Genomic DNA, 11,097 nt, shown 5'->3' with positions numbered 1-11,097 from the left:
CCGGGCGGTTCACATAAAACAAGACGGTTCGATGTAGATTCCAGAAAAGCCTCTCGATTGACTCTCTTTTTTGCATACAAGCTAGCTAAGGGCAGCGTCAGTTAAGGAAAAAAATCCATTTTGGTAGGGTTTCGGCTGATTGGGAGCTTTCTTTCTCGATTTCGTCCATAGAGACAAACCCATTGGGAGCCGTCGCCCCCTACGCAACCACCTTTGCTCGGCAACGCAACACGGCGCCCCCGCCTCTCCCTTGCCGCTCCGACACCACGAGCCAGCAACTACATTTTTTATCATGTATAGGAATTAGATATTAACATGTAGTTACTGGTTACACTGTCACGTGATTGCACATTTTTTATCTATTGAATGGTGTATTTATTGGTAAAATATGTATTAATTTATTACTTTAAAACTGACAATCGAACAAGTGAACCAGCAATTCGACCGGTAAAAACCTAAAACGCTAGCCTTGCCGGTTCGATTACTAGTTTGGTTTCTTACACTATGCTTGGAAGGCCTGATGTTGTTATTTCTCACAAGGGATTAACAAACGTGTTGACCCTACTATGTTCCATTTTAGGAGTATAGCCACTAGAAAGAATGTTTTGATGTACCATAATATTCTTCTCCCCTTTTGTGGCCAACTATGTAACAATTGTAGCATTCTAATTTAGGAATAGCAACCACAAGGTGCATCTTGCAATATCAATTTATTTCCTTCTATTATCTGGGCAACTTTGCATGTATAAATTTTTTTTCTCTATGACAACGTGTAAATGAATTGTTTCTCGTTGTCATACCTGAATATCCTTCAAAAGGTGTGCTACCTCTTTTAGCACTGCGTTGGTTTTCCCCGAAAAGGAAGGGATGATGCAGCAAAGTAGCGTAAGTATTTCCCTCAGTTTTTGAGAACCAAGGTATCAATCCAGTAGGAGGCTACGCGCGAGTCCCTCGCACCTGCACAAAACAAATAAATCCTCGCAACCAACGCAAATAGGGGTTGTCAATCCCTATAGGGCCACTTACGAGAGTGAGATCTGATAAATATGGTAAGATAATATTTTTGGTATTTTTATGATAAAGATAAAATAAACGCAAAGTAAATAGCAAAGTAAATAACTAAGTAGTAGGAGAGATTGATATGATAAAGATAGACCCGGGGGCCATAGGTTTCACTAGTGGCTTCTCTTGAGAGCATAAGTATTCTACAGTGGGTGAACAAATTACTGTTGAGCAATTGACAGAATTGAGCATAGTTATGAGAATATCTAGGTATGATCATGTATATAGGCATCACTTCCGATACAAGTAGACCGACTCCTGCCTGCATCTACTACTATTACTCCACTCATCGACCGCTATCCAGCATGCATCTAAAATATTAAGTTAAAAACAGAGTAACGCCTTAAGCAAGATGACATGATGTAGAGGGATAGACTCATGCAATATGAAGAAAACCCCATCTTGTTATCCTCGATGGCAACAATACAATATGTGCCCTGCTGCCCTTACTGTCACCGGGAAAGGACACCGCAAGATTGAACCCAAAGCTAAGCACTTCTCCCATTGCAAGAAAGATCAATCTAGTAGGCCAAACCAAACTGATAATTCGAAGAGACTTGCAAAGATAACCAATCATACATAAAAGAATTCAGAGAAGATTCAAATATTATTCATAGATAGACTTGGTCATAAACCCACAATTCATCGGTCTCAACAAACACACCGCAAAAAGACGATTACATCGAATAGATCTCCATAACAGAGGGGGGACATTGTATTGAGATCCAAAAAGAGAGAAGAAGCCATCTAGCTACTAACTATGGACCCATAGGTCTGAGGTAAACTACTCACACTTCATCGGAGGGGCTATGGTGTTGATGTAGAAGCCCTCCGTGATCGATGCCCCTCCGGCGAAGCTTCGGAACAGGCCCCAAGATGGGATCTCGTGGATACAGAAAGTTACGGCGGTGGAATTAGGGTTTTGGCCCCGTTTTTGATCGTTTGGGGGTACTGTTGGGGAACGTAGTAATTTCAAAAATTTCCTACGCACACGCAAGATCATGGTGATGCATAGCAACAAGAGGGGAGAGTGTTGTCTACGTACCCTCGTAGACCGTTCGCGGAAGCGTTATATCAACGCGGTTGATGTAGTCGTACATCTTCACGATCCGACCGATCCAAGTACCGAAAGCACGGCACCTCCGAGTTCTGCACACGTTCGGCTCGGTGACGTCCTCGCCTTCTCGATCCAGCAAGAGGGGCGAAGTGGTAGATGAGTTCCGGCAGCACGACGGCATGGTGACGGTGTTGGTGAAGAACAATCTCCGTAGGGCTTCGCCTAAGCACTACGAAAACTATGACGGAGGATAAACTAGAGGGGACGGGGTTGCCGGCACACGGCTTGGTGTTTCTTGATGTGTCTTGGGTGCTAGCCCTGCCCCTCTATTTATATGTTGAGCCCTGGGGTCAAAACTTGGAGCAAAAGCCTCCTCAAAGTCGGTTTTGCCCGAAAGGCAAGAGTCCTTCTCGGACTCCAGGGCCAGACGCCAGGGTTCCCGGCGTCTGGACCCAGACGCCAGGGACCCTGGCGTCTGGCCCCTGGACTCCGCAAAACTTCCTTTTGCGCTTTCCAAAAACCTTGTGGGCTTTCCCCTTTGGCCCAAATAAAGTGTTCTCGTACCCAAACATTTCGGGAAACATCCGGAACCCCTTCCGGTGATTTCCAGAACCCTTCCGGTGACCAAACATTATTATCCCATATATCAAGCTTTATCTCCGGACCATTTCGGAGTTCCTCGTCATGTCCGTGATCTCATCCCAGACTCCGAACAACATTCGGTCATCAACATACATAACTCATATAGTACTATATCGTCAACGAACGTTAAGCGTGCAGACCCTACGGGTTCGAGAACTATGTAGACATGACCGAGACACCTCTCTGGTCAATAACCAATAGCGGGACCTGGATGCCCATAGTGGCTCCTACATATTCTACGAAGATCTTTATCGGTCAGACCGCATAACAACATACGTTGTTCCCTTTGTCATCGGTATGTTACTTGCCCGAGATTTGATCGTCGGTATCTCAATACCTAGTTCAATCTCGTTACCGGCAAGTCTCTTTACTCGTTCCGTAATACATCATCCCGCAACTAACTCATTAGTTGCAATGCTTGCAAGGCTTATAGTGATGTGCATTACCGAGTGGGCCCAGAGATACCACTCCGACAATCGGAGTGACAAATCCTAATCTCGAAATACGCCAACCCAACAAGTACCTTTGGAGACACCTGTAGAGCACCTTTATAATCACCCAGTTACGTTGTAACGTTTGGTGGCACACAAAGTGTTTCTCCGGTAAACAGGAGTTGCATAATCTCATAGTCATAGGAACATGTATAAGTCATGAAGAAAGCAATAGCAACAAACTAAACGATCAAGTGCTAAGCTAACAGAATGGGTCAAGTCAATCACATCATTCTCCTAATGATGTGATCCCGTTAATCAAATGACAACTCATGTCTATGGTTAGGAAACATAACCATCTTTGATCAACGAGCTAGTCAAGTAGAGGCATACTAGTGACACTCTGTTTGTCTATGTATTCACACATGTATTATGTTTCCGGTTAATACAATTCTAGCATGAATAATAAACTTTTATCATGAAATAAGGAAATAAATAATAACTTTATTATTGCCTCTAGGGCATATTTCCTTCGGTCTCCCACTTGCACTAGAGTCAATAATCTAGATCACATCGCCATGTGATTTAACACTAATAGTTCATATCACCATGTGATTAACACCCATAGTTCACATCGACATGTGACCAACACCCAAAGGGTTTACTAGAGCCAATAATCTAGTTCACATCGCTATGTGATTAACACGCAAAGAGTACTAAGGTGTGATCATGTTTTGCTTGTGAGAGAAGTTTAGTCAATGGGTCTGCAACATTCAGATCCATAAGTATTTTGCAAATTTGTATGTCAACAATGCTCTGCATGGAGCTACTCTAGCTAATTGCTCCCACTTTCAATATGTATCTAGATTGAGATTTAGAGCCATCTAGATCAGTGTCAAAATTTGCATCGAAGTAACCCTTTACGACGAACCTTTTTGTCACCTCCATAATCGAGAAACATATCCTTATTCCACTAAGGATAATTTTGACCGTTGTCCAGTGATCTACTCCTAGATCACTATTGTACCCCTTTGCCAAAAACAGTGTAGGGTATACAATAGATCTGGTACACAGCATGGCATAATTTATAGAACCTATGGCCAAGGCATAGGGAATGACTTTCATTCTATTTTTATCTTCTGCCGTGGTCGGGCTTTGAGTCTTACTCAGTTTCACACCTTGTAACACAGGCAAGAACTCTTTCTTTGACTGTTCCATTTTGAACTACTTCAAAATCTTGTCAAGGTATGTACTCATTGAAAAACTTATCAAGCGTCTTGATCTATCTCTATAGATCTTGATGCTCAATATGTAAGCAGCTTCACCGAGGTCTTTCTTTGAAAAACTACTTTCAAACACTCCTTTATGCTTTGCAGAATAATTCTACATTATCTCTGATCAACAATATGTCAATCACATATACTTATCAGAAATGATGTAGTGCTCCCACTCACTTTCTTGTAAATACAGGCTTCACTGTAAGTCTGTATAAAACTATATGCTTTGATCAACTTATCAAAGCGTATATTCCAACTCCGAGATGCTTGCACCAGTCCATAGATGGATCGCTGGAGCTTGCATATTTTGTTAGCACCTTTAGGATTGACAAAACCTTCTGGTTGCATCATATGCAACTCTTCTTTAATAAATCCATTAAGGAATGCAGTTTTGTTTATCCATTTGCCAGATTTCATAAAATGCGGCAATTGCTAACAAGATTCGGACAGACTTAAGCATAGATACGAGTGAGAAACTCTCATTGTAGTCAATACCTTGAACTTGTCAAAAATCTTTTGCGACAATTCTAGCTTTGTAGATAGTAACACTACTATCAGCGTCCGTCTTCCTCTTGAAGATCCATTTTAATCTCAATGGCTCGCCGATCATTGGGCAAGTCAATCAAAGTCCATACTTTGTTCTTATACATGGATCTCATCTCAGATTTCATGGCCTCAAGACATTTCGCGGAATCTGGGCTCATCATCGCTTCCTCATAGTTCGTAGGCTCGTCATGGTCAAGTATCATGACCTCCATAACAGGATTACCGTACCACTCTGGTGCGGATCTTACTCTGGTTTACCTACGAGGTTCGGTAGTAACTTGATCTGAAGTTACATGATCATCATCATTAGCTTCCTCACTAATTGGTGTAGTAGTCATAGGAACAGATTTCTATGATGAACTACTTTCCAATAAGGGAGCAGGTACAATTACCTCATCAAGTTCTACTTTCCTCCCACTCACTTCTTTCGAGAGAAACTCCTTCTCTAGAAAGGATCCATTCTCAGCAATGAATAAATTGCCTTCGGATCTGTGATAGAAGGTGTACCCAACATTTTCTTTTGGGTATCCTATGAAGATGAACTTCTCCGATTTGGGTTTGAGCTTATCAGGTTGAAACTTTTTCACATAAGCATTGCAACCTCAAACTTTAAGAAACGACAGCTTAGGTTTCTTGCCAAACCATAGTTCATACGGTGTCGTCTCAACGGATTTAGATGGTGCCCTATTTAACGTGAATGTAGCTGTCTCTAATGCATAACCCCAAAATGATAGTGGTAAATCGGTAAGAGACATCATAGATCGCACCGTATCTAATAAAGTACGGTTATGACGTTCGGACACACCATTACACTGTGGTGTTCCACGTGGCGTGAGTAGTGAAACTATTTCACATTGTTTTAACTGAAGGCCAAACTCTTAACTCAAATATTTTACCTCTGCGATCATATCGCAGAAACTTTTATTTTCTTGTTACGATGATTCTCCACTTCACTATAAAATTCTTTGAACTTTTCAAATGTTTCAGACTTGTGTTTCATTAAGTAGATATACCCATATCTGCTCAAATCATCTGTGAAGGTCAGAAAATAACGATACTTGTCGTGAGCCTTTAATTAACACTCACCGGACCACATACATCAGTATGTATTATTTCCAATAAGTCAGTTGCTCGCTCCATTGTTCCGGATAATGGAGTCTTAGTCATCTTGCCCATGAGGCATGGTTCGCAGGCATCAACTGATTCATAATCAAGTGATTCCAAAAGCCCATCAGCATGGATTTTCTTCATGCGCTTTACACCAATATGACCTAAACGGCAGTGCCACAAATAAGTTGCACTATCATTATTAACTTTGCATCTTTTGGCTTCAATATTATGAAAATGTGTATCACCACGATCGAGATCCAACAAACCATTTTCATTGGGTGTATGACCATAGAAGGTTTTATTCATGTAAACAGAACAGCAATTATTCTCTAACTTACATGAATAACCATATTGCAATAAACATGATCCAATCATATTTATGCTCAACGCAAACACCAAATAACATTTATTTAGGTTCAACACTAATCCCGAAAGTATAGGGAGTGTACGATGATGATCATATCAATCTTGGAACCACTTCCAACACACATCGTCACTTCACCCTTAACTAGTCTCTGTTTATTTTGCAACTCCCATTTCGAGTTACTACTCTTAGCAACTGAACCAGTATCAAATACCGAGGGGTTGCTATAAACACTAGTAAAGTACACATCAATAACATGTATATCAAATATAGCTTTGTTCACTTTGCCATCCTTCTTATCCACCAAATACTTGGGGTAGTTCCACTTCTAGTGACCAGTCCCTTTGTAGTAGAAGCACTTAGTCTCAGGCTTAGGTCCAAACTTGGGTTTCTTCACTTGAGCAGCAACTTGTTTGCCGTTCTTCTCGAAGTTCCCCTTCTTCCCTTTGCCCTTTCTCTTGAAACTAGTGGTCTTGTCAACCATCAACACTTGATGTTTTTCTTGATTTCTACCTTCGCCGATTTTTGCATCGCGAAGAGCTTCGGAATTGTTTTCGTCATCCCTTGCATATTATAGTTCATCACTAAGTTCTACTAACTTGGTGATGGTGACTAGAGAATTCTGTCAATCACTATTTTATCTGGAAGATTAACTCCCACTTGATTCAAGCGATTGTAGTACCCCAGACAATCTGAGCACATGCTTACTGCTTGAGCTATTCTCCTCCATCTTTTAGCTATAGAACTTGTTGGAGACTTCATATCTCTCAACTCGGGTATTTGCTTGAAATATTAATTTCAACTCCTGGACCATCTCATATGGTCCATGACGTTCAAAACGTCTTTGAAATCCCGATTCTAAGTTGTTAAGCATGGTGCACTAAACTATCAAGTAGTCATCATATTGAGCTAGCCAAACGTTCATAACATCTGCATCTGCTCCTGCAATAGGTCAGTCACCTAGCGGTGCATCAAGGACATAATTCTTCTGTGCAGCAATGAGGATAAACCTCAGATCACGGACCCAGTCCGCATCATTTCTACTATCATCTTTCAACTTAGTTTTCTCTAGGAACACATATAAAACATAGGGAAGCAATAACGCGAGCTATTGATCTACAACATAGATATGCAAATACTATCAGGACGAAGTTCATGATAAATTAAAGTTCAATTAATCATATTACTTAAGAACTCCCACTTAGAAAGACATCCCTCTAATCTTCTAAGTGATCACGTGATCCAAATCAACTAAACCATAACCGATCATCACGTGAAATGGAGTAGTTTTCAATGGTGAACATCACTATGTTGATCATATCTACTATATGATTCACACTCGACCTTTCGGTCTCAGTGTTCCGAGGCCATATCTGCATATGCTAGGCTCGTCAAGTTTAACCTGAGTATTCTGCGTGTGCAAAACTGGCTTGCACCCGTTGTAGATGGATGTACAGCTTATCACACCCGATCATCACGTGGTGTCTGGGCATGACGAACTTTGGCAACGGTGCATACTCAGGGAGAACACTTTTATCTTAAAATTTAGTGAGAGGTCATCTTATAATGCTGCCGTCAATCAAAGCAAGATAAGATGCATAAAAGATAAACATCACATGCAATCAATATAAGTGATATGATATGGCCATCATCATCTTGTGCTTGTGATCTTCATCTCCGAAGCACCTTCATGATCACCATCGTCACCGGCGCGGCACCTTGATCTCCATCGTAGCATCGTTGTCGTCTCGCCAATCTTATGCTTCCACGACTGTCGCTACCGCTTAGTGATAAAGTAAAGCATTACAGGGCGATTGCATTGCATACAATAAAGCGACAACCATATGGCTCCTGCCAGCTGCCAATAACTCAGTTACAAAACATGATCATCTCATACAATAAAATTTAGCATCATGTCTTGACCATATCACATCACAACATGCCCTGCAAAAACAAGTTAGACGTCCTCTACTTTGTTGTTGCAAGTTTTACGTGGCTGCTACTGGGCTTAGCAAGAACTGTTCTTACCTACGCATCAAAACCACAACGATAGTTTGTCAATTTGACTCCGTTTAACCTTCGCAAGGACCGGGCGTAGCCACACTTGGTTCAACTAAAACTGGAGAAACTGACACCCGCTAGTCACCTGTGTGCATAGCACGGTGGTAAAACCAGTCTCGCGTAAGCGTACGCGTAATGTCGGTCCGGGCCGCTTCATCCAACAATACCGCCGAACCAAAGTATGACATGCTGGTAAGCAGTATGACTTATATCGCCCACAACTCACTTGTGTTCTACTCATGCATATGACATCTACGCATAAAATAGGCTCGGATGCCACTGTTGGGGAACATAGTAATTTCAAAAATTTCCTACGCACATGCAAGATCATGGTGATGCATAGCAACGAGAGGGGAGAGTGTTTTCTACGTACCCTCGTAGAGCGTTCACGGAAGCGTTATATCAACGCGGTTGATGTAGTCGTACGTCTTCACGATCCGACCGATCCAAGTACCGAAAGCACGGCACCTCCGAGTTCTGCACACGTTCGGCTCGGTGACATCCTCGCCTTCTCGATCCAGCAAGAGGGGCGAAGTAGTAGATGAGTTCCGACAGCACGACGGCATGGTGACGGTGTTGGTGAAGAACAATCTTCGTAGGGCTTCGCCTAAGCACTACGAAAACTATGACGGAGGATAAACTAGAGGGGACGGGATTGCCGGCACACGGCTTGGTGTTTCTTGATGTGTCTTGGGTGCTAGCCCTGCCCCTCTATTTATATGTTGAGCCCTGGGGTCGAAACTTGGAGCAAAAGCCTCCTCAAAGTCGGTTTTTCGCGAAAGGAAAGAGTCCTTCTCGGACACCAGGGCTAGACGCCAGGGTTCCCAGCGTCTGGCCCCTGGACTCCGCAAAACTTCCTTTTGCGCTTTCCAAAAACCTTGTGGGCTTTCCCCTTTGGCCCAAATAAAGTGTTCTCGTACCCAAACATTTCGGGAAACATCCGGAACCCCTTCCGGTGATTTCCGGAACCCTTCCGGTGACCAAACACTATTATCCCATATATCAAACTTTATCTCCGGACCATTCCGGAGTTCCTCGTCATGTGCGTGATCTCATCCAAGACTCCGAACAACATTCGGTCATCAACATACATAACTCATATAGTACTATATCATCAACGAACGTTAAGCGTGCGGACCCTATGGGTTCAAGAACTATGTAGACATGACCGAGACACCTCTCTGGTAAATAACCAATAGCGGGACCTGGATGCCCATATTGGCTCCTACATATTCTATGAAGATCTTTATCGGTCAGACCGCATAACAACATACGTTGTTCCCTTTGTCATCGGTATGTTATTTGCCCGAGATTCAATCGTCTGTATCTCAATACCTAGTTCAATCTCGTTACCGGCAAGTCTCTTTACTCGTTCCGTAATACATCATCCCGCAACTAACTCATTAGTTGCAATGCTTGCAAGGCTTATAGTGATGTGCATTACCGAGTGGGCCCAGAGATACCTCTCCGACAATCGGAGTGACAAATCCTAATCTAGAAATACGCCAACCCAACAAGTACCTTTGGAGACACCTGTAGAGCACCTTTATAATCACCCAGTTACGTTGTGACGTTTGGTGGCACACAAAGTGTTCCTCCGGTAAACGGGAATTGCATAATCTCATAGTCATAGGAACATGTATAAGTCATGAAGAAAGCAATAGCAACAAACTAAACGATCAAGTGCTAAGCTAGCAGAATGGGTCAAGTCAATCACATCATTCTCCTAATGATGTGATCCCGTTAATCAAATGACAACTCATGTCTATGGTTAGGAAACATAACCATCTTTGATCAACGAGCTAGTCAAGTAGAGGCATACTAGTGACACTCTGTTTGTCTATGTATTCACACATGTATTATGTTTCTGGTTAATACAATTCTAGCATGAATAATAAACATTTATCATGATATAAGGAAATAAATAATAACTTTATTATTGCCTCTAGGGCATATTTCCTTCAGGTACGTGGGTATATATAGGAGGAAGAAGTACGTCGATGGAGCAACAGGGGGGCCCACGAGGGTGGAGGGCGCGCCTGGGGGGGGGGGGTAGGCGTGCCCCCCTACCTCGTGGCCTCCTGTTACGTGTTCTGACGTAGGGTCCAAGTCTCCTGAGTTGTATTCGATGAGAAAATCACGTTCCCGAAGGTTTCATTCCGTTTGGACTCCGTTTGATATTCCTTTTCTTCGAAACCCTAAAACAGGCAAAAAACAACAATTCTGGGCTGGGCCTCCGGTTAATAGGTTAGTCCCAAAAATAATATAAAAGTGGATAATAAAGCCCAATAATGTCCAAAACAGTAGATAATATAGCATGGAGCAATGAAAAATTATAGATACGTTGGAGATGTATCAAGCATCCCCAAGCTTAATTCCTGCTCGTTCTTGAGTAGGTAAATGATAAAAAATAGAATTTTTGATGCGGAGTGCTACTTGGCATAATTTTAATGTAATTCTTCTTAATTGTGGTATGAATATTCAGATCCGAAATATTCCAGACAAAAGTTCATATTGACATAAAAATGATGATACTTCAAGCATACT

The sequence above is a fragment of the Triticum urartu genome, chromosome 6A (assembly GCF_056163025.1).
Source record: "Triticum urartu cultivar PI428250 chromosome 6A, HENAU_Tu73, whole genome shotgun sequence".
NCBI lineage: Eukaryota > Viridiplantae > Streptophyta > Magnoliopsida > Poales > Poaceae > Triticum > Triticum urartu.
The sequence above is the reverse complement of the archived record's forward strand: the minus strand, read 5'-3'. Positions refer to the sequence as shown.